This window comes from Saimiri boliviensis, chromosome 13, assembly GCF_048565385.1.
Source record: "Saimiri boliviensis isolate mSaiBol1 chromosome 13, mSaiBol1.pri, whole genome shotgun sequence".
Lineage (NCBI taxonomy): Eukaryota > Metazoa > Chordata > Mammalia > Primates > Cebidae > Saimiri > Saimiri boliviensis.
In genome coordinates this window covers 55,454,885-55,476,006 of record NC_133461.1, presented here as the reverse complement: position 1 = coordinate 55,476,006, position 21,122 = coordinate 55,454,885, and the positions used below count along the sequence as shown (strand labels likewise).

The window sequence follows — 21,122 nt, the reverse complement described above, 5'->3', positions numbered from 1 at the left end:
TGTTTTCTAGTAAAAAGCATAGAAACTTTTTCATTTCAAATGATAAAATCACATCTGATTCCTGGATTTTTTCTTCTAACTTTTCTTTTTTTTCCCCTTTTTCTTTTTCTTTCTTTTTTTTAAGAACGAGTCTGGCTCTGTCACCCAGACTGGAGTGCAATGGCTTGATCTCGGCTCACCACAGCCTCTGCCTCTCAGGTTCAAGTGATTCTCCTGCCTTAGCCTCCTGGGATTAGTGGTGAAACCCTGTCTCTTAAAAAAAAAAAAATTTAAGGCCGGGCGCGGTGGCTCAAGCCTGTAATCCCAGCACTTTGGGAGGCCGAGGCGGGTGGATCACGAGGTCGAGAGATCGAGACCATCCTGGTCAACGTGGTGAAACCCGTCTCTACTAAAAATACAAAAAATTAGCTGGGCATAGTGGCGCGTGCCTGTAATCCCAGCTACTCAGGAGGCTGAGGCAGGAGAATTGCTTGAACCCAGGAGGCGGAGGTTGCGGTGAGCCGAGATCGTGCCATTGCACTCCAGCCTGGGTAACAAGAGCGAAACTCCGTCTCAAAAAAAAAAAAAAAAAAATTTAAACAATGATATTTTGAGGTTCTGTATGCTGTCTTTATTCCACATAATGATTATCAAAAACCAATATAGATGTAATATAGAGAATGAAAAAGTAAGACACATCATTATTTTTTTTTTAAACAGATGCATAATAACTGCACATATTTATGGGATACATATGTTATTTTGATACATGAATACAATGAGTAGTGATCAAATGGAGCAATTAAGATATCCATCACCTCAAACATTTATCATTAGTTTTCTATTGGAAACATTTCAAATCTTTCAAATATTTTCTTTTCTTTTTGAGATGGAGTCTCACTCTGTCATCAGGCTGGAGTGCAGTGGCACAATCTTGGCTCATTACAACCTCCACCTCCCAAGTTCAAGAGATTCTCCTGCCTCAGCCTTCAGAGCAGCTGGGATTACAGGCATGTGCCACCATAGCTGGCTAATTTTTGTATTTTTAGTAGAGACAAGGTTTCACCATGTTGGCCAGGCTGGTCTTGAACTCCTGACCTCATGATCTGCTTGCATCAGCCTCCCAAAGTGCTGGGATTACAGGCGTGAGCCACCATACCTGGCCTCAACTCTTTTCTTCTAGCTGTTTTGAAATGGATAATAAATTACTACTAACATAATCACCCGACTTTACTACCCAACACTAGAACTTATTCCTTCTGTGTATATGTTTGTGCCCATTAACCAGTCTGTCTTCATCCTGTTCCTCACCCTTCCCAGCCTCTGATATCTATCACTCTACTTTCTACATCCATAAGATCAACTTTTTTAGCTCCCATGTATGAGTGAGAGCATGCAATATCTGTCTTTCTATACCTGGCTTATTTTACTCAACATGGTGATCTTCAGTTCTATCTGCATTGCTACAGATGACAATATTTTATTATTTTTTATAAATAGTTTTCCATTGTGTATATATATCACATTTTCATTATCCATTCATCTGTTGATGATTAGAATAATTCCAAATCTTGGCTATTGTGAATAGCGCTGTAATAAATATGAGGGTGCAGGTATCCCTTTGACATACAGAATTTCCCTTCCTTTGGGTAAATACCTAGTAGTGAATTACTGGATCCTGTGGTATTCTAATTTTAGTTTCTTGAGAACCCTCCGTACTGTTTTCCGTAATGGCTGTACTGATTTACATTCCCACCAAAAGTGTAAGTGTTCCCCTTTCTCTATGTCCTCGCCAGCATTTATTTGTCTTTTTGGTAATAGCCATTCTAACTGGGATGAGATGAAAATCTGTGGTTTTGATTTGCATTTCACTGATGATTAGTGATGCTGAGTGTTTTTTCACATATCTGTTGGTCATTTGTGTGTCTTTTCTTGAGAAGTATCTATTCAGATCTTTGCCCACATTTTTTTTTTTTTTTTTTTTTTTTTTTTTTTTTTTTTTTGAGACGGAGTTTCGCTCTTGTTACCCAGGCTGGAGTGCAATGGCGCGATCTCGGCTCACCACAACCTCCGCCTCCTGGGTTCAGGCAATTCTCCTGCCTCAGCCTCCTGAGTAGCTGGGATTATAGGCACGCACCACCATGCCCAGCTAATTTTTTGTATTTTTAGTAGAGACGGGGTTTCACTATGTTGACCAGGTTGGCCTTGATCTCTTGACCTTGTGATCCACCCACCTCGGCCTCCCAAAGTGCTGGGATTACAGGCTTGAGCCACCGCGCCCGGCCCTTTGCCCACATTTTAATGGGATTATTTGTGTGTGTGTGTGGTTTTTTTTTTTTTTTTTTTGCTGTTGAGTTGTTTGAGTTCCTTGTATATTTTGGGTATTAGTCCCCTGTCAGATGAATAGTTTGCAAATATTTTCTCTCATATGACAGGTTCCCTCTTCACTCTGTTATTCCTTTTACTGTGCAGAAGATTTTTAGTTTGATATAGTCCTATTTGTCTATTTTTGTTTTTGCTGCCTGTGCTTTTGAAATCTTAGCTATAAAATCTTTGCCTAGACCAATGTCTTGAAGCATTTACTGTATGTTTTCTTCTAATAACTTTATAGTTTTGGGTCTTACATTTAAGCTTTAATCTATTTAAAGTTGATTTTTATATATGATGAAAGATAGGTGAATCTAGCTTTATTTTTTCTGCATATGAATATCCAGTTTTCTCAACACCATTTAAGAAAATATTCTTTTTCCACTGTATGTTCTTGGTGCCTTTGTTGAAAATCAGTTGGCTATAAACACATTAACCTATTTCTGGGCTCTCTACCTGTTCCATTGGTCTATATGTCTAGCTTTAATACCAGTACCACACTGTTTTGATTACTATAGCTCTGTAGTGTATTTTGAAGTCAGGCAGTGTGATGCCTCCAGCTTCATTTTATTTTATTTTAATTTAATTTTATGAGACAAGGTCTTTCTCTGTTGCCCAGGTTGGAGTGCAGGCTGCAATCATGGTTCACTGCAAACTCCACCTCCCAGGCTCAAGCAATTCTCCTGCCTCAGCCTCCAGAGTAGCTGAAGCTACAAGCATGCACTACCACACCTGGCTAATATTTGTAGTTTTAGTAGAGATGGGGTTCACCATGTTGTCCAGGCTGGTTGCAAACTCCTGGGCTTAAACGATCCTCCCACCTTGGCCTCCCAAAGTGCTGGAATTACAGACATGAGCCACTGTGCCTGGTCTCTAGCTTTATTATTTTGCTTTGTGTTGTCTTGGCTATTTGCATCATTTATGGTTCCATGTAAATTTTAAGATTTTTTTTTTTTCTATTTCTGTGAAGAATGTCATTGGTATTTTGATAGAGATTACATTGTATCTCTAGATTGCTTTGGGTATAAGGTTCTTTTAGAAGCATTACTTTTTCTGACCTATGAACATGAGATGTCTTTCCAAAGTGATTTGTGTCCTTTTCAATTTCTTTCATGAGTATTTTGCAGTTTTTGTTGTAGGGATTTTTTGCCTTCTTGGTTAAATTTATTCCTAGGTATTTATTTTTATTTTTAAAGCTATTATAAATAAGATTGCTTTCTTGAATTCTTTTTCAGCTAGTTTATTATTACCATATAGAAATGCTACTAATTTTTTTGAGACAGAGTTTCACTCTTGTTGCCTAGGTTGGAGTGCAATGGCATGATCTTGGCTCACTGCAACCACTGTCTCCCGGGTTCAAGTAATTCTCCTGCCTCAATCTCCCAAGTAGCTGAGATCTGGGATTACAAGCATGTGCCACCATGGCCAGCTAATTTAGTATTTTTAGTAGAGATGAGGTTTCTCCATGTTTATTAGGCTGGTCTCTAACTCCTGACCTCAGGTGATCTGCCCACCTTGGCTTCCCACAGTGCTGTGATTACAAGTGTGAGCCACCGCACTCAGCAGGTTTATGAATTCTAAGAGTTGTAAGAGTCTAGGTTTTTATATATACAAGATCATGTCATCTGCAGAGAGTGACAATTTGACTTACTTATTTTCTAATTTTGATACTTTTTATTTCTTTATCTTGCCTGACTGTTGGCTAAGACTTCCAGTACTATGTTGAATAAGAATGGTAATAGTGAAAGAACACTTATTCTAGTTTATGCAATGAAGCATTGTTTTATTCTAGAATCATAAGTAAGACAACTGAGATCTTTAAATGAAATTTGTTGTAATTTTATTTCTTTCTTTTTAAATTTATTTATTATTATTATTATTTTATTGCATTTTAGGTTTTGGGGTACATGTGAAGAACATGCAAGATTGTTGCATAGGTACACACATGGCAGTGTGGTTTGCTGCCTTCTGTCCCCTCACCTGTATCTGTCATTTCTCCCCATGCTAACTCTTCCCACCTCCCCACCCCCCTGTCCCTCCCCCATTTCGCCCCAACGGACCCCAGTGTGTAGTGCTTCCCTCCCTGTGTCCATGTGTTCTCATTGTTCAACACCCGCCTATGAGTGAGAATATGCGGTGTTTGATTTTCTGCTCTTGTGTCAGTTTGCTGAGAATGATGGTTTCCAGGTTCATCCATGTCCCTACAAAGGATATGAACTCATCGTTTTTGATGGCTGCGTAATTTTATTTCTTGATGCTTCTTAGTAAATTTTGAGAATATAATACACTGGTATTAACTATAGTCACGTTGCAGTGCATTAGATTCCCCCGAACTTACCCTTCCTGCATAACTGAAATTTTGTACTCCTTAAACCAAGATCATTCCATTTCACCCTCTCCCCAGCACATGGCAACCACCATTCTATGGTCTGTTTTTGAGTTTGACTAATTTAATTACCATTTATAAATGAAATTATGCACGATTTGTGTTTCTGCAGGTGGCTTATTTCACTTAGCATAATGTCCTCCAGGTTCATCTCTATTGTCACAAATGGCAAGATTTCTCTTTTTTTGGCCAGGCATGGTGGTTCATGTCTGTAATCCCAGCATTTTGGGAAGCTGAGGTAGAAAGATTGCTTGAGGCCAGGAGTTCAAGACCACCCTAGCCAACATAGTGAGACCTGTTTCTATAAAAAATAAAAATAAAAGCCTTTTTTAAAAAAGAAAAAAACGTGTTTTCCTCTCTTTTTTTTCAGACGAAATAATATTCCATTGTGTAACCATATCATATTTTCTTTCTTTTTTTCTTTTTATTTTAAGATTTGGGGGTCTCACTATGTGCCCAGGCTGGATTTGAACTCCTAGGCTTGAGCCATCCTCCTGTATCAGTGTCCTAAGTAGCTGGGATTATAGCCATGTCCCACCATGCCCTGAATAATTTCCATATTTTCTTTATCTGTTCATCTGTTGATGTATGTCTAGGCTGTTTCCGTACCTTTTTTTTTTTTTTTGGCGTGTTTTTTTTTTTTTTTTTTTGAGATGGAGTCTCAGGCTGGAGTGCAGTGCTATAATCACAGCTCACTGTAGCCTTGACTTTCCACCTCAGCATCCCGAGTAGCTGGGACTACAGGCATGCACCACTATACCTGGCTAATTTTTTATTTTATTTTTTGTAGAGACAGGATCTCACCATCTTGCCCAGGCTGGTCTCAAACTTCTGTCTAGGCCTCCCAAAGTGTTGGAATAACAGACATGAGACACTGTGTCTGGTCTGTTTCCATATCTTGGTTCTTATCAATCATACTGTAATAAACATGGGGAAAAAATGTGAAAGTGGTCATCCTTGTCTTGTTCCAGTTCTTAGAGGAAAGATGTTCAACTTTCCCCCATTCAAGACACAGATAGTCTTGGGAAAAGTTATTTGTAATAAAAGTATCTACAAAGGACATGTATTCAGAATATTACAAAGCTTCTACAAATTAAAAAAAAAAGACAAATTTACAGAAAAATTTGCACAAGGAGCCATGGGTATGGTGTATCCTGTAGTTCTAATTACTTCGGAGGCTAAGGTGGGAGAATGACTTAGGCCCAGAAGTTCAAGTTCAGACTGGGTAACACAGGGAGACCCCATTTCTTTATTTTTTCTTTCTTTCTTTCTTTCTTTTTTTTTTTAGAGACAGGGTTGTCTTGCTATGTTGCCCAGGCTGGAGTGCAGTGGCTATTCACAGGTGCAATCCCACTACTGACCAGCATGGGAGTTTTGACCTGCTCTGTTTCTGACCTGGCCCAGTTCACCCCTTCTTAGGCAACCTGGTGGTCCCCGGCTCCCTGGAGGTCACCATATTGATGCCGAACTTAGTGCTGACACCTGATCAGCATAGTGCACTATAGCCCAGAGCTCCTGGAATCAAGTGATCCTCCTGCCTCAGCCTCCAGAGTAGCTGGGACTACAAGCACGTGCCACCACACCCAGCGACCCCATTTTTAAAAATATTTTTTCTAAAAATAAAAATAACAAAAAAAGAAAAAGAGAAAAATGTGTAAAAGACATGAATGGGCAAATCACTCAAAAAATATTCCAATGCTGGGTGCAGTGGCTCACGCCTGCAATCCCAGCAGTTGGGGAGGCTGAGAAGGGTGGATTACTTGAGGTCAAGAGTTCAAGACCAGCCTGGCCAACATGGTGAAGCCCTGTCTCTACAAAGATATAAAAATTAGCTGGGTGCGGTGGTGCTCCTCTGTAGTTCCAGCTGCTTGGGAGGCTGAGGCAGGAGAATCACTTGAACTTGGAAGGCAGAGTTTGCCATGAGCTGAGATCATGCCACTGCACCCAGCCTGGGTAACAGAGTGAGACTGTCTCAAACAAACAAACAAACAAACAAAACAGTAGCATACCTAACAAGACACCTACCAGAATGACAAAAATTAGAGTGACTGACAACACCAAGTGTTGGTGAAGATACGGAGCAACTGGAACTTTCATATACATCTCAAGAAAGTGTAAATTAGCACAGCTCCTCAGAAAACTTTTAGTCAGGATTTACTAAAAATGAAAACACATGCACCTTAAATTCAATGATTCTTCTCCTAGGCAGATACCCAACAGAAATGCGTATATCTGTGCAACAAAAGACAAACAGAAGAATGTTCATTAAAGCACCGTTTTGTAATAGCCCAAAACTGGAAACAATAAAATGTTCATCAAAAGAACATATAAATATGCTATATTTATTCAATAAAATACTGTACAGCAAGAAGGAACTACTGTTGAATACAGCAATGTACATGAATCTGGACCTCTTTGTGTGGACCTCTTTGCGTCTGTCATCTTTTGCTTAATGTACAAATATAATGTTAAGTAAAAGATGACAGACACAAAGAGGTCTGCATTTCACGGTTTCATTTATATGCTTCAAAATTAGGCCAAACTTATTTACGGTGATGAAAGTTAGAATAATGGTTACTTTTTTGGGGAAGTGATGGAAAGGGGACTTAAGGGGAATTTAGGGCATTGACAATTGTTTGATTTCCTTTATAAGTAGTGCATACATGGCTGTATTCACTTACTCAAGAGTATTCAGCAATAAATCCATGCCTTTATACTCTTCTGTGTGCATAAATGTCAAGAAAAGTCTACTCTAAAAAATGTCATTTACCGCTCGGCGTTGTGGCTCATGCCTGTATTCTCAGCACTTTGGGAGTCCAAGGCAGGCAGATCACCTGAGGTCAGGAGTTCAAAACCAGCCCGGCCAACATGGTGAAACCCCATCTCTACTAAAAATACAAAAGTTAGCCAGGCATGATGGTGGGCGCCTGTAATCCCAGCTGCTCAGGAGGCTGAGGCAGGAGAATTGCTTGAACCCAGGAGGCAGAGGTTGCAGTGAGCCTGAATTGCACCACTGTACTTCAGCCTGGGCTACAGAGCAAGACTCTGTGTCAAAAAAGAAAAAAAAAAAAAAAAATCATTTGCCAACCTGACCAACATGGTGAAACCCCGTCTGTACTAGAAATAAAAAATTAGCTGGGGGTGGTGGTGTGCGCCTGTAATCCCAGCTATTTGGGAGGCTGAGGTGGGAGAATCACTTGAAGGAGGCAGAGGTTGCAGTGAGCCAAGATAGTGTCACCACATTCCAGCCTGGGTGACAACCTGGGTGCCAAGAGTCACACACACACACACACACACATAACAGAAAAGAAAAAAATGTTATTTAACAAAGAAGACATAGTTTTCATGATGCTTGTGAAGAGCTTAAACTTTTTTTGTCAAATGAGTGGGGGAAAAGCAACATTTTAAAATCACCAGTTCTTTTATATGTGACTCTAAGACAACATTAAAATTAAATATTATAAGTAAAAAAATATAGTTGTAAGCCTTTTACAAATATTCCATCACCTTCTTTTACTTAACATAAAAAGCATATTTTACATTGCTAAAAATCATTATAAATACAATTTTGGATGTATAATATAGATTCAAAATTTGTAAACCCTCTCCTACTGCAAGACTGAGTTATTTTAAATTTAGGGATATTATTTAAAATGCTGCAGTGAATATCTTGGTGCAAAATTTTTTGTAGTTCAAATTATTTCCAGATGTGGAATTACTGGATTAGAGAGTATAGCAGTTTTTGACTCTTAATATATGTTATCAAATTGCTCTAAGGGGCTGCTCTGATATAAGCACCTACTGGTAATGTATGATTGTGCCTACTTTCTAAAATTTCACTATTTTGTCTGTTTCTTTGGCAATTTGTGAAAAATGTGAGACTATCACTTGAAAAATACTGCATATGCTAAAAATATCTTGTTTGCATTTGTCTGCATAATAGATTTATATAACATAAATAATGTTGACCAGCTTTAAAAATGCTTCTGTTAAGCCAAGTGTAGTGGCATGCATTTATAGTGCCAGCCACTCAGGAGGCTGAGGCAGGTGGATTGCTTATGCCCAGGAGTTCGAGTCCAGTCTGGGTAAAATAGTGAGACTCTATCTCTTTTTTTTTTTTTTTTTAGAGATGGAGTCTCTCCATGTTGGCCAGGTTGGTCTCGAACTCCTGACCTCAGGTGATCCGCCCACCTCAGCCTCCCAAAGTGCTGGGATTACAGGCATGAGCCACCGTTCCTGGCCCTGAGACTGTCTTTAAGTTAAAAAAGAAAAAATCTATGTTGGCCAGATACTTGAAGAGTCATTTCAAACCTTCTTATTAGGCCGGGCTCGGTGGCTCAAGCCTGTAATCCCAGCACTTTGGGAGGCTGAGGCGGGTGGATCACGAGGTCAAGAGATCGAGACCATCCTGGTCAACATGGTGAAACCCCGTCTCTACTAAAAATACAAAAAAATTAGCTGGGCATGGTGGCGTGTGCCTGTAATCCCAGCTACTCAGGAGGCTGAGGCAGGAGAATTGCCTGAACCCAGGAGGCGGAGGTTGCGGTGAACCGAGATCGTGCCATTGCACTCCAGCCTGGGTAACAAGAGCAAAACTCCGTCTCAAAAACAAAACAAAACAAAACAAAACAAAACCAAACCTTCTTGTTTCCAGTTGTATCTCAGAAATAAAAACTATTTGTAAATGTTTCAGTAAGCATCCTAAGAGGTAAGAACTATTTTTAAGAAACAAACTCTCATCACACCTTAATAAGATATATTTAGTTTCATTAAATACCCAGTCAGAAAAAAATTTAAAAAAATAAAATAAATAAAATAAATACCCAGTCAGCATTCACCTTTTCCCAATTATTTTATAAATGCGAGTGGCTTTTTTTCCTTTTTTTTTTTTTTAATTTTAGATTTAGTAAGTCTAGATACATTATTTAAATGATGCTGAAGACAGTGGTTTTTAGCCTGGTAGAGTCCCTACAGTCTGATATCTGATGTACATGTTTACCTATGAACTGTTTTCCCTGTAAATGGATTGATCTTTAGGCTTGAAAAAATTCACATTTTATAGAAATCAAGATTACTTATATATACATATACTCCCCTGAGGAGGAGTATAATGTCTAGCTGTCTGTGTTTTTGTATTTGTAGCCATTGAGTGTCATTGCCTAAATAATGAATTCATTAGGGCTTGCAAAATGATGATGAATTCTATCACTTCTTCTTTTGTGAGTTGGAATATTTCAATTAAGAAAATCTGGCCGGGCGCGGTGGCTCACGCCTGTAATCCCAGCACTTTGGGAGGCTGAGGTGGGTGGATCACGAGGTCAAGAGATCGAGACCATCCTGGTCAACATGGTGAAACCCCGTCTCTACTAAAAATACAAAAAATTAGCTGGGCATGGTGGCGTGTACCTGTAATCCCAGCCAGCCAGGAGGCTGAGGCAGGAGAATGGCCTGAACCCAGGAGGCGGAGGTTGCGGTGAGCCGAGATGGCGCCATTGCACTCCAGCCTGGGTAACAAGGGCGAAACTCTGTCTCAAAAAAAAAAAAAAAAAAAAAAAGAAAAAGAAAAAAGAAAGAAAGAAAAAAAAGAAAATCTTCCTGGTCAGGCACAGTGGCTCATGCCTGTAATCCCAGCACTTTGGGAAGTCGAGGGGGGTGGATCACGAGATCAGGAGTTCGAGACCAGCTTGGACAATATGGTGAAACCTCGTTTTTACTAAAAATACAAAAATTAGCCAGGCGTGGTGGAGGGCATCTGTAATCCCAGCTACTCGGGAGTCTAAGGGAGGAGAATCGCTTGAACCTGGGAGGTGGAGGTTGCAGTGGGCGGAGACTGAGCCATTGCACTCCAGCCTAGGCAACAGAATAAGACTCCATCTCCAAAAAAAAAAAAAAAAAAGAGGCTGGGTGAGGTAGCTCACGCCTGTAATCCCAGCACTTTGGGAGGCTGAGGAGGGCCAATCATGAGGTCAGGAGATTGAGACCATCCTGGCCAACATGGTGAAACCCTGTCTCTATTTTTTCCTTTTTTTTTTTTTTTTTTTTTTTAAAAGACGGGGTTTCACCATGTTGTTTAGGCTGATCTTGAACTCCTGACCTCAGGTGATCTGCCCGCCTTGGCCTCCAAAGTGCTTGGATTACAGGAGTGAGCCACCACGCCCGGCCTGAAACCCAGTCTCTAAAAAAGAAAAAGAAAATCTTCTTCCTCAACTCTGTGATTACCCTGAGATAGTGTTTACATAGGAAGGGCAGATTAAATGCTTTCGCTAGGAGTTTTTAAAATAATGGCTCCTTTGTATTTCCAAGGGGGAACTAGTTTTATTTGGTTTCGAGTATCATTACGATTTCAAAGACTTAAACTTATTTGGTGTGCCTCAATCCAATGTAGTTACTATCTTTTTTGATGTGGAAATGGTCACTTTTTTTGTTTTGTTTTGAGACAGAGTCTTGCTCTGTCACCCATGCTGGAGTGCAGTGGCATCATCACAGCTCAGTGCAACCTCTGTCTCCAGGGTTCAAGCAATTCTCCTGCCTCAGCCTCCCAAGTAGCTGGGTTTTCAGGTGCCTGCCATCATACTCGGCTAGCTTTTTGAATTTTAGTAGAGATGGGGTTTCGCCATGTTATCCAGGGTGGACTCAAACTCTAGAGCTCAAGCAATCTGCCTGCATTGGCCTCCCAAAGTGCTAGGATTAAAGGCATGAGCCACCGTGCTAGACGAAATGGGCACATTTTTGACAAATAGGAATCTATTTAAATTGACTCTATCATTTTGAGATGAACGTTAATATTCTTTGATAGATTTTTAACTTTCTGTTATGACAGGATGTTCCTGATACTTTACATTTTAATACTTTATGTCCTCTAGGGATAAAATTAAATTATCCTTAAAGGATGAATACAATATTTGCAGCCATTGAAAATACTCAGAAGGAGAACTTTATCGTCTGAATACAGTTCTCAGATTGGAATCTCCCAAAATATTCTGAGCAATGACAGTTTCCTTCAGGAGAGAGAATAGGTGTTTGTTTGAATGGTGTAACCCTCATCAATTTATTAGTTCCAGCATACGTGTTTTAAAAGCCAGACAGTTTATGTGTCTGCTTTCCATGCCAGTCTGTATTCTGAGAACAAAAATCCTACCTTATTTACCTTTGTATTCCTAGTATGGTGCTTGTCACTTAGTAAGTACTTAACTACTTTTTTACTGGAGGTGGTGGCTCACGCCTGTAATCCCAGCACTTTGGGAGGCTGAGATGTGTGGATCACCTGAGGTCAGGAGTTCAAGACCAGCCTGGCCAACATGGTGAAACCCCATCTCTACTAAAATACAATAATTAGCCTGGCATGATGGTGGGTGCCTGTAATCCCAGTTACTTGGGAGGCTGAGGCAGGAGAATTGCTTGAACCCAGGAGACTGTGGTTGCAGCGAGACAAGATCACGCCACTGCACTCCAGCCTACGTGGCTGAACAAGAGTCCCTCTAAAAAAAAAAAACAACAACAACAGTTTTTAAAAACCATTTACTTTATTATTATTATTTTGAGATGTTGTCTTGCTCTGTTGCCCAGGCTGGAGTGCAATGGCACGATCTCAGCTCACTGCAACCTCTGCTTCCTGGGTTCAAGTAATTCTCATGCCTCAGCCTCCCAAGTAGCTGGGATTACAGGTGCCCACCACCAAGCCCAGCTAATTTTTGTATATTTGATACAGACAGGGTTTTGCCATGTTAGCCAGGCTGGTCTGGAACTCCAGGCCTCAAGCGACCTGCCTGCCTCAGCCTCTCAAAGTACTGAGATTATAGGCGTGAGCCACCACGCCTGGCCCATTACTTTAGAATTAACATAAATAAATTGAAAAAAGTTATTTGGGTAAACAAGAGTGAGAGAAACAGGCCAGGTGTGGTGGCTCACACCTGTAATCCCAGCACTTTGGGAGGCCAATGTGGGCAGATTGCTTGTGGTCAGGAGTTGGAGACCAGCCTCAGCAACATGGCAAAACCTCATTTCTACGAAAAAAAAAAAAAAAAGAAAATTAAGAAAATTAGTCCTGCAAGGAAAGAAAAAGAACGTAAGAGAAACAAACACCAACGTCCCCAGGACCACACAAAATCCCTGTTAAACCTGTCACATGTCTATCTGGGTGACTTGCTGTGCACATGTAAATGTAGGTTTGGGATTAATATAACCTGTGGCTTACATAATAATGTCTATATACATATTTCAAGATCTATACAATTATTTTTAGTTTTGAAATATTTTTATATTAATTACTGATTTTTAATCCTCCTAATGACTAGCCCAACATATAACTAAATATATATAGTATACTTAGTAATAGCTAAGGCCATTTGCTAAATTGGTGGCTAAGGAATAGAACGATGAATTTAACTATGATTTAGCTGACATCACAGAGCAAATGTCAGAGCTGAGAAGGAAACCTTGAGTCATCTCTTTTTACTTCCTTGAGACAGGGTCTCACGCTGTCTGCAGGCTGGAGTGCAGTGGCGCAATCATGGCTCACTGCAACCCGCCCCTCCCAGGCTCAAGCAGTCCTCCAGAGTAGCTGGGACTAACAGACATATACCACTACGCCAGGCTAATTTTTTTTTAAATTTTTCATAAAGATAGAGACGAGGTTTTGTCATGTTGCCCAGGCTGGTCTGAACTCCTGGACTCAAGCAATCCTCCCACCTCAACCTCCCAAAGTGGTGGGATAATAGGCCTGAGCCACCTTGCCTGGCCATCTTTTTTTTTTTTTTTTTTTTCTCGCCCTATCTTATGATGCTGAACTTTGAGTTACTTTGTTCTCAAAACCATTGCTGACTCCTCCCAGGCATTTTTAATGCCCAGAACTTTGGGGGAAACATGCTGGGATTGCCTGTAGCCCTTTGTTGGCAGCACGGTCCTGGAGTTTGGGGGCAGCGTCTCTGGCCTAACACCTTTAGGACAGAATTAACGCTGCAAGAAAAGGAATAAAATGTGGGGCTCTTCGAGGGAACAGAAACGTCATCCTTTCAGGAGGTTAAATTTTGCCCACTTTTCAACACTATTTTGAACTCAAACTACTCATCCATTTCAAATTAAACTGCCTAAGAAAAGAACTTGAGCATAATGTATAAAGGGCACAGTTTTTGGAGACAGAGACATAGCTTCAAATTCTGGTTCTACCACTTTTGGTGTCTCTTCATCTCAGTTTTGTTATGTGTAGAATAGAGATAATGCTGCTCAGGAACGATCAATATTAGGATTCCAGGATGAAATTTAGATAGCACTAACCACATATGTTGTTCAACAAATATCTAATGCTCTTATTATTTTCCCCCCACCCTTCTAATGCTATTATTAGCATTAGTGCTTAGCAGGACGTTAGGCTATTAAAGCCCAATAGATGATAGCTAATCGTTTTATTAAGTAAAAATTCTCAAGAAAAGTGTTATGATTCCTGGCGGGTTTTCCTGTGGTTGCTGACCTTGACAAAAGAGAGGTGATGATTTAGGGGAGAGAGGTCTTGACTTACTCAGATTAGTAGGCATAGCCTGGTGGCAGGAGTCTGAACCTGAGAAAATGATCCTTAGAGACCTACAGAGACCCACTTATGGAGTCAGGTGCTTTGCTAGGGTATCAGCAGTGATTGCAAGGGGCAGGATTTGCATACCTGCTAGCTGTGTATTGAGCCATTGAGTGGGAAGAGTTCTAGATCTCAGATTTTTGCTCTCCGACGTACTAATTCAAGGCTTCCTTGGGCAGAAGGGCTGGCAAGCAAGGGTGCAGAGAGTAGACCCAAGGCTCAGGAGCAACCCCTTTCCTCCTCCCAGAAGCTAGGATATTGTATTCCAGTAATCGTTCCCTATCCCTTCCAATGCACCCTCACATGTGGACAGAATCCCTTTCATCTTTTATTATTATTTATTTATTTATTTTAAGATGGGGTTTCATCATGTTGGTCAGACTGGTCTCGAACTCCTGACCTCAGGTAATCCACCTGCCTCAGCCTCCCAAAGTGCTGGAATTACAGGCATGAGCCACTGCGCCCGGCCCATCTTTTTTTGCTGAAAAATTCCAAGCCTACATAAAAGTTAAGATAAACCTGGACACCATGATATCCTTCACCTAAAACTCACCAGTTCTTTCAACTGACATTTGAGCACCCACTATGTGCTTGCTAGGTGCTGTGATAGCCTTTGGGTGTGCAAAAGGAAGTGAGTCTTGATTCCTGAGCTCAAGTTTGCTCAGGGTTATCAGAAAAAGGAGACCATAAAACAAAAACCTTTAATATGGCCTGATAATATTTTATTACTGACAGGCATAAAGAACTGTGGGAGTCACTTTCTGATTGGACATCAGAGAATGCCCCTAGTGATGGTAGTATTCCAGAGAGGCAGACTGGGGGCTCAGGAGCAGCGTGGGTGAAGGCATAGGGATTTGACAAGGCCTGGTAGATTTGGAAAATGGCAGCTCAATTCAGAAAGTTCTAGTGCTGGTCCCAGGAGGCCTCAGGGACATGGGGTTTGGCAGGAGCATCATGGCTATGAGTAGGGACAGTAGTTTCACAATGGTGGCTCTAGGTGACAGTGAAACTGACCACTCTAAAGACTTAGGCCAAAAATCTTTTCTTATGTTTCTTCAGGAAAGAAAAGTAAAATGTTTGCCAGGTCCAGTGCTGTTAGGGATCTTGCTTAAAGATTAAGGGCTGTTGAATTATGTAAGATGTTGGAAATGGGAAAAATCCACACTGAAACAATGGATTATTCAGCAAGGCTAGTTTTACTTCCTTCAGGAAGGGTACAATTCCCTGGCAGTCTTGCCACAAGAGCACACCTGAACAAGGGAGACAGGGACATTTATAAGTTTCATAACCTGATGCAATTGCCCTAATGCTGTGTCGTTTCCATTAGCCGGAATGGGACCTCACATTCTATGCTTGACCCAATTAGCTAAAAATTTGGAAATTTTTTTTTCCTTTTCTTTTTTTTTAGAGACGGGATTCTGCTATGTTGCCCGGGCTGGAGTGCAGTGGCTATTCACAGGCACGATCCCACTACTGATCAGCACGGGAGTTTTGATCTGCTCCGTTTCTGACCTGGGCCGGTTCGCCCCTCCTTAGGCAACCTGGTGGTCCCCTGATCCAGGGAGGTCACCATATCGATGCCGAACTTACTGCGGACACCCGATGGGCATAGCGCACTGCAGCCCAGAACTCCTGGGCTCAAGAGATCCTCCCACCTCAGCCTCCCGAGTAGATGGGACTACAGGGAAAACTTGGAAATTATCTAGAGAAGTAAAGGCAGAAGAGATCAAAGGAAAAGAGGAAGTAACAGGAGGAATACTTAAGAGAAGCGATAACATTTTCAAATAGGGAAGAGGAATAAGCTTTGACTTAAGACTTGCCTGGGCTTGTGCAGGCATGTCAGGGCAAATATCTAGGTTAAAGTGTAAGAACTAAGATGAACTTATTTCTTGATTTTTTGTTTTGTTTTGTTTTGAGACGGAGTTTCGCTCTTGTTACCCAGGCTGGAGTGCAATGGCGCGATCTCGGCTCACCGCGACCTCCGCCTCCTGGGTTCAGGCAATTCTCCTGCCTCAGCCTCCTGAGTAGCTGGGATTACAGGCACTCGCCACCGTGCCCAGCTAATTTTTTGTATTTTTAGTAGAGACGGGGTTTCACCATGTTGACCAGGATGGTCTTGATCTCTTGACCTCGTGATTTACCTGCCTCGGCCTCCCAAAGTGCTGGGATTACAGGCCTGAGCCACTGCACCTGATGCAAAATCTTTAAAGTAAATTAATCTTTGAAGAAACTATTATTTATTCATAATGAACTAAGAGGAAAGCTTTGAAGAGGAAATGTTTTCTTTTATTTATTTATTTATTTTATTTTATTTTTTTCTTAAAAAAAATTGTGAGAGGGGCTTTCTGGCTTTGGCCGGAAAAGACAAATTCCAAAAGAGCTGTAACACTGAAGAGGAACCTTTTATTTAATTTCCTACATAAGGTGACTTAGGAGTCTTGGGGGTCCTTCAGCATGGACATGTCCGCGGTGGTACCTGGAATGCACACATTGGCCTTAGTGAGATCTTAGGGCCTCTGTCTTTCAGCAATAATTTGCTTCCCATTTCCTAGAATCCATCAGAAGTGAGCCTTGTATATAATTACCCTGAAATGGTTTTTGACAGAATCTTGGTCTGTCGCCCAGGCTGGAGTACAGTGGCATGAACTTGGCTCACTACAACCTTCACTCTCCGCATTCAAGGGATTCTCCTACGTCAGCTTCGAGAGTAGCTGGGATTTCAGGCAACTGCCACAACACACGGCTAATTTGTGTATTTTTAGTAGAGACAGGGTTTTCACCATGTTGGCCAGACTGGTCTTGCATTCCTGGCCTCAAGTGATCCACCTGCCTTGGCCTCCCAAAGTGCTAGGATTACAGGTGTGAGCCATGGGTCCTGCCCAACAACTCTGTTTTGAGTGAAAGGGAATGTGCCGTCTTTACTTATCTGAAAGGAAGCAAAGATGACATTTGAAATGTAAGGAAGATCTTGGCTGGAGGCGGTGGCTCATGCCTGTAATCCCAGCACTTTGGGAGGCCAAGGGGGAGTGCATCACCAGAGGTCAGGAGTTCAAGACCAGCCTAGCCAACATGGTAAAACCCTATCTCTACTAAAAATACAAAAATTAGCCAGGCACTGTGGCGGTTGGCTGCAATCCTAGCTACTTGGGAGGCCGAGGCAGGAGAATCGCTTGAACCCAGGAGGCGGAGGTTATAGTGAGCTGAGATCGTGCCACTGCATTCCAGAATGGGCGACAGAGCGAGACTCCATCTCAGAAAAAAAAAAAAAAAAAAAAAAAAATGCAAGGAAGACTTATGAAAGGATGGAGAACTCATTTGCCTTCCAAGGAAAACAGCATCTCTGTTTTTCCAAATGGCCCTGAAGAGATTGATGGTACTGGGTGGCCTTGGCTATAACTTCTCGCTGCTGAGCAGGGTTTCCCTGTCTTTCCCATACTATGGTCAAGAAGGCTAAGCCCTCCCATGCATAACTATATTTGCTTTAACTCTGTCATTTAACACATAAGAAAACAACTCATAAGAACTGAAAGCTGTGACCTCTATGACCTCTCCTCAGATATCTAAATTTTATCATCTTCCTGCAGAAAGAGCTGGTTTTGCTGGCCTAATTTATGTAAATAGACTATATTGCCTTTTCCTTGGAATTCTTCAGGTAAGATGCTGTGATGGTCTCACTTCAGGAGGGGCTGTGGCAGAAAGAGCAGGGATTGCTGGCAGAGCCCCTCTCTTTTTGCTTCTGGGGTCATAAAGAAATTCACCCATACTGGGTGAATTGTGAGATAGGCTCTTTCCTCCACAGTTGACATGTAGGCCTGTATCCAAGCTTGGGGTCTCGCTTTGGCCCTCAGGCTGCCTGGGTGTCTTGCTGGCCACAGGCTGTGGTTTTATTGGTCAGGTGGCATGCTCCATGCCTGCAGGGAAGGGTGTTAGCATGCTCTTTTAGCATTAGAATGCTTTTCTGAGAGCCTGAAGGTTCTGGTACTATTTCTCTCTCATCCCCTGTGGCATCAGGGCAGCAGAGTGAAATAGGAAGAGATGCAGGCTTCACCTCCCTAAAGACATGCTAACACATCAAAATACCACTGGCTCCCTGGTCTTTTATCTCCACTGTGGCACTGCAGTACCTTGAGAAAACTGAAGTTGCCCTTTATGTAAAAAATAAAGGAAAAAAACCCAAAAGTACTTAGGATTTTTTTGTCTAATGATATGTTCAGATGGCAATAGATGATTACTAGCAGATTTTAGATCAAAGAATTAAATTACTGACATTTTTGGCTGGACGCAGTGGCCCACACCTGTAATCCCAGTACTTTGGAAGACTGAGACAAGTGAGGCCAGGGGTTCAAGACCAGCCTGGCCAACATGGTGAAACCCTATGAAAAAATACAAAACTTAGCTGGGTGTGGTGGCACATGCCTGTAATCCTAGCTACTCAGGAGGTTGAAACAGGAGAATCGCTTGAACCTAGAAGGCGTAGGTTGCAGTGAGCCAAAGTCTCACTAATGTACTCCAGCCTGGATGACAAAGCGAGACTCTGTCTTAAGAAAACAAAACAAAACAAAACCAACCAACCAACCAACCAACCAACTAAACAAACAAATAAAAATTTAAATAGAATTAAATTATTGACATTTTCGAGGGTCTGTTCTGTGTGACGTAGAGGCATTTAAATATGAATGTTGGCGGGTGGTGGCTCACACCTATAATCCCAGCAATTTGGGAGGCCATGGGGAGTGGATCACTGGAGGTCAGGAGTTCAAGACAAGTCTGACTAACCTGGTGAAACCCTGTTTCTACCAAAAATACAAAAATTAGCTGGGCATGGTGGTGTGTGCCTGTAGTCCCAGCTACCTGGGAGGTTGAGGTAGGAGAATCATTTGAACCCAGGAGGTGGAGGTTGCAGTGAGCTGAGATCACACCAGTGCACTCCAGCCTGGGTGACATAGGGAGAATCCATCTCAAAACAAACAAACAAAAATATGAATGTTATCTTTTTCCAAACAACTTAAAATCTTAACAAACACAAGGCACACAAGAACTAGCAATGACTTAGTTGATGCTGAAGGTCAGAGAAAAGTCACAATAGTGACAGCAGGAGTGGCCTGAGAAGGCTTTATGAATCAGAGGCAATGAACTAGCAGGCGTTACATTCATGAAATGATATAATAGATAAAACGTGTAAAAAGGAGTCTGGAATATCACACCAAGGTGTTCAGTTCTGGGGAAGAGATTGGGATTGGTTGTGGGGGATATTGAAAGAACAGTTGACGTTGATTGTATTCATGCATTATTTGCATAAACAGTGATGTGCTGGTAATTCTTTTTTTTTTTTTTTTTTGAGACAGGGTCTAGCCTGGAATGCAGTGGCATGATCACAGATCACTGTATCCTTGATCTCCCAGGCCCAAGTGATCCTCCTAACCTCAACCTCTGGAATGACTGGGGACACAGGTGTGTACCACTATGCCGGGCTAATTAAAAAAACAATCAGTAGCTAGTGCTTCCTGGGGCACAGAAGAGGTCACAAATCATGTGACAGTGGCTTGAGGAGGAACCGGTCTTTAAAGCTGCACCTGAAGTGACAGTGGAGAGAATCAGGCAGTGTAGAAACCCCAGGCGTGGAGATTGATCCTGCGAGAGAAGGGGGTTTATCATTGCGGATGACCTAAAGTGATTCTTGTATAAAAAGTTAGCAAGTGTTGAAGGGCTCCATGCTATTGTTGTGTCAGATAGAGATGGAGTACCATTATTAAAGTGGCCAATGATAATGCTCCAGAGCATGCTTTACGACCTGGTTTCTTACCCACTTTTGCCCTTGCAACAGACCAAGGGAGCAAACTTGGACTTTCAAAAAATAAAAGTATCATCTGTTACTATAACACCTACCAGGTGGTTCAATTTAATCGTTTACCTTTGGTGGTGAGTTTCACAGCTGGCAGCAGTGCCAATACTGGACTAATTGTCAGCCTAGAAAAGGAACTTGCTCCATTATTTGAAGAGTTGAGACAAGTTGTGGAAGTTTCTTAATCTGACAGTGGTTTCAATGTGTACCTTATCTTCATCATAACAACACAATATCAATCCAGCAGTCTTTAGACTACAATAATACTTTTATCCATGTGCTCAAGAAAGGGCCCCTTTTTCCAACTTACACTAAAGAGCTGGCATGTACATGTAATTTACAGACAGATTGATTGCTATGTTTTCTGGTGTAGGGTCTTTTCTTATTTAGTGAGGTCTGGGGATACCACAGAAATGATTCAGTCTATCACAGCTCCCATGGAGTTAGCCGGGTCACCAAATATGGATGAGATTCTATTCAATGGATCATAATCAAACTGGTATATCAATCCACTTCAGCTGTTAAGTGATCCCTATTGTATAGTAGGCCCAAGCTTGAAGAATGAAGCCAACTTTTTATTGTGAATAATAGTAAGGAAATATTTTTCTTCAAATTATGTTTTATTTCTTTGCATTGAGTGTAAGGAACATAAAATAGCTTAGTAAAAGTAATAAAATCAGTACAATCACTAAAAAAAAAAAAACAAAAAAAATCTGTGTGTGTGGAGATGGGGTCTCACTATGTTGCCCAGGCTGGTCTCCAACTCTGGGCTTCAAATTATCCTCCTAACTTGGTCTCCCAAAATTCTGGTATTATTGGCATCAGCCACTGTGCCCAACCAAGTGCCAGTAAATGTTTCAGAAAGTGCTCTTTTCCCATGGTCGCCAAAGTCCCTATTGTAGTGTTTGGCAATTTCCATTATGCAAATACTTCTGCTGTGGCTGATTTTCTTTTTTTTCCATTTATTTATTTATTTATTTATT

General features: G+C 41.3%; 2 pseudogenes; one reads left to right on the top strand and one right to left on the bottom strand.

Annotated features, from left to right (window-relative positions):
• Positions 1-1,709: 1,709 nt before the first annotated feature.
• LOC120361645 (ragulator complex protein LAMTOR3 pseudogene) lies at positions 1,710-20,350 on the top strand (annotated as a pseudogene).
• Positions 16,639-16,688, bottom strand: LOC120361726 (U7 small nuclear RNA; annotated as a pseudogene).
• Positions 20,351-21,122: the final 772 nt, after the last annotated feature.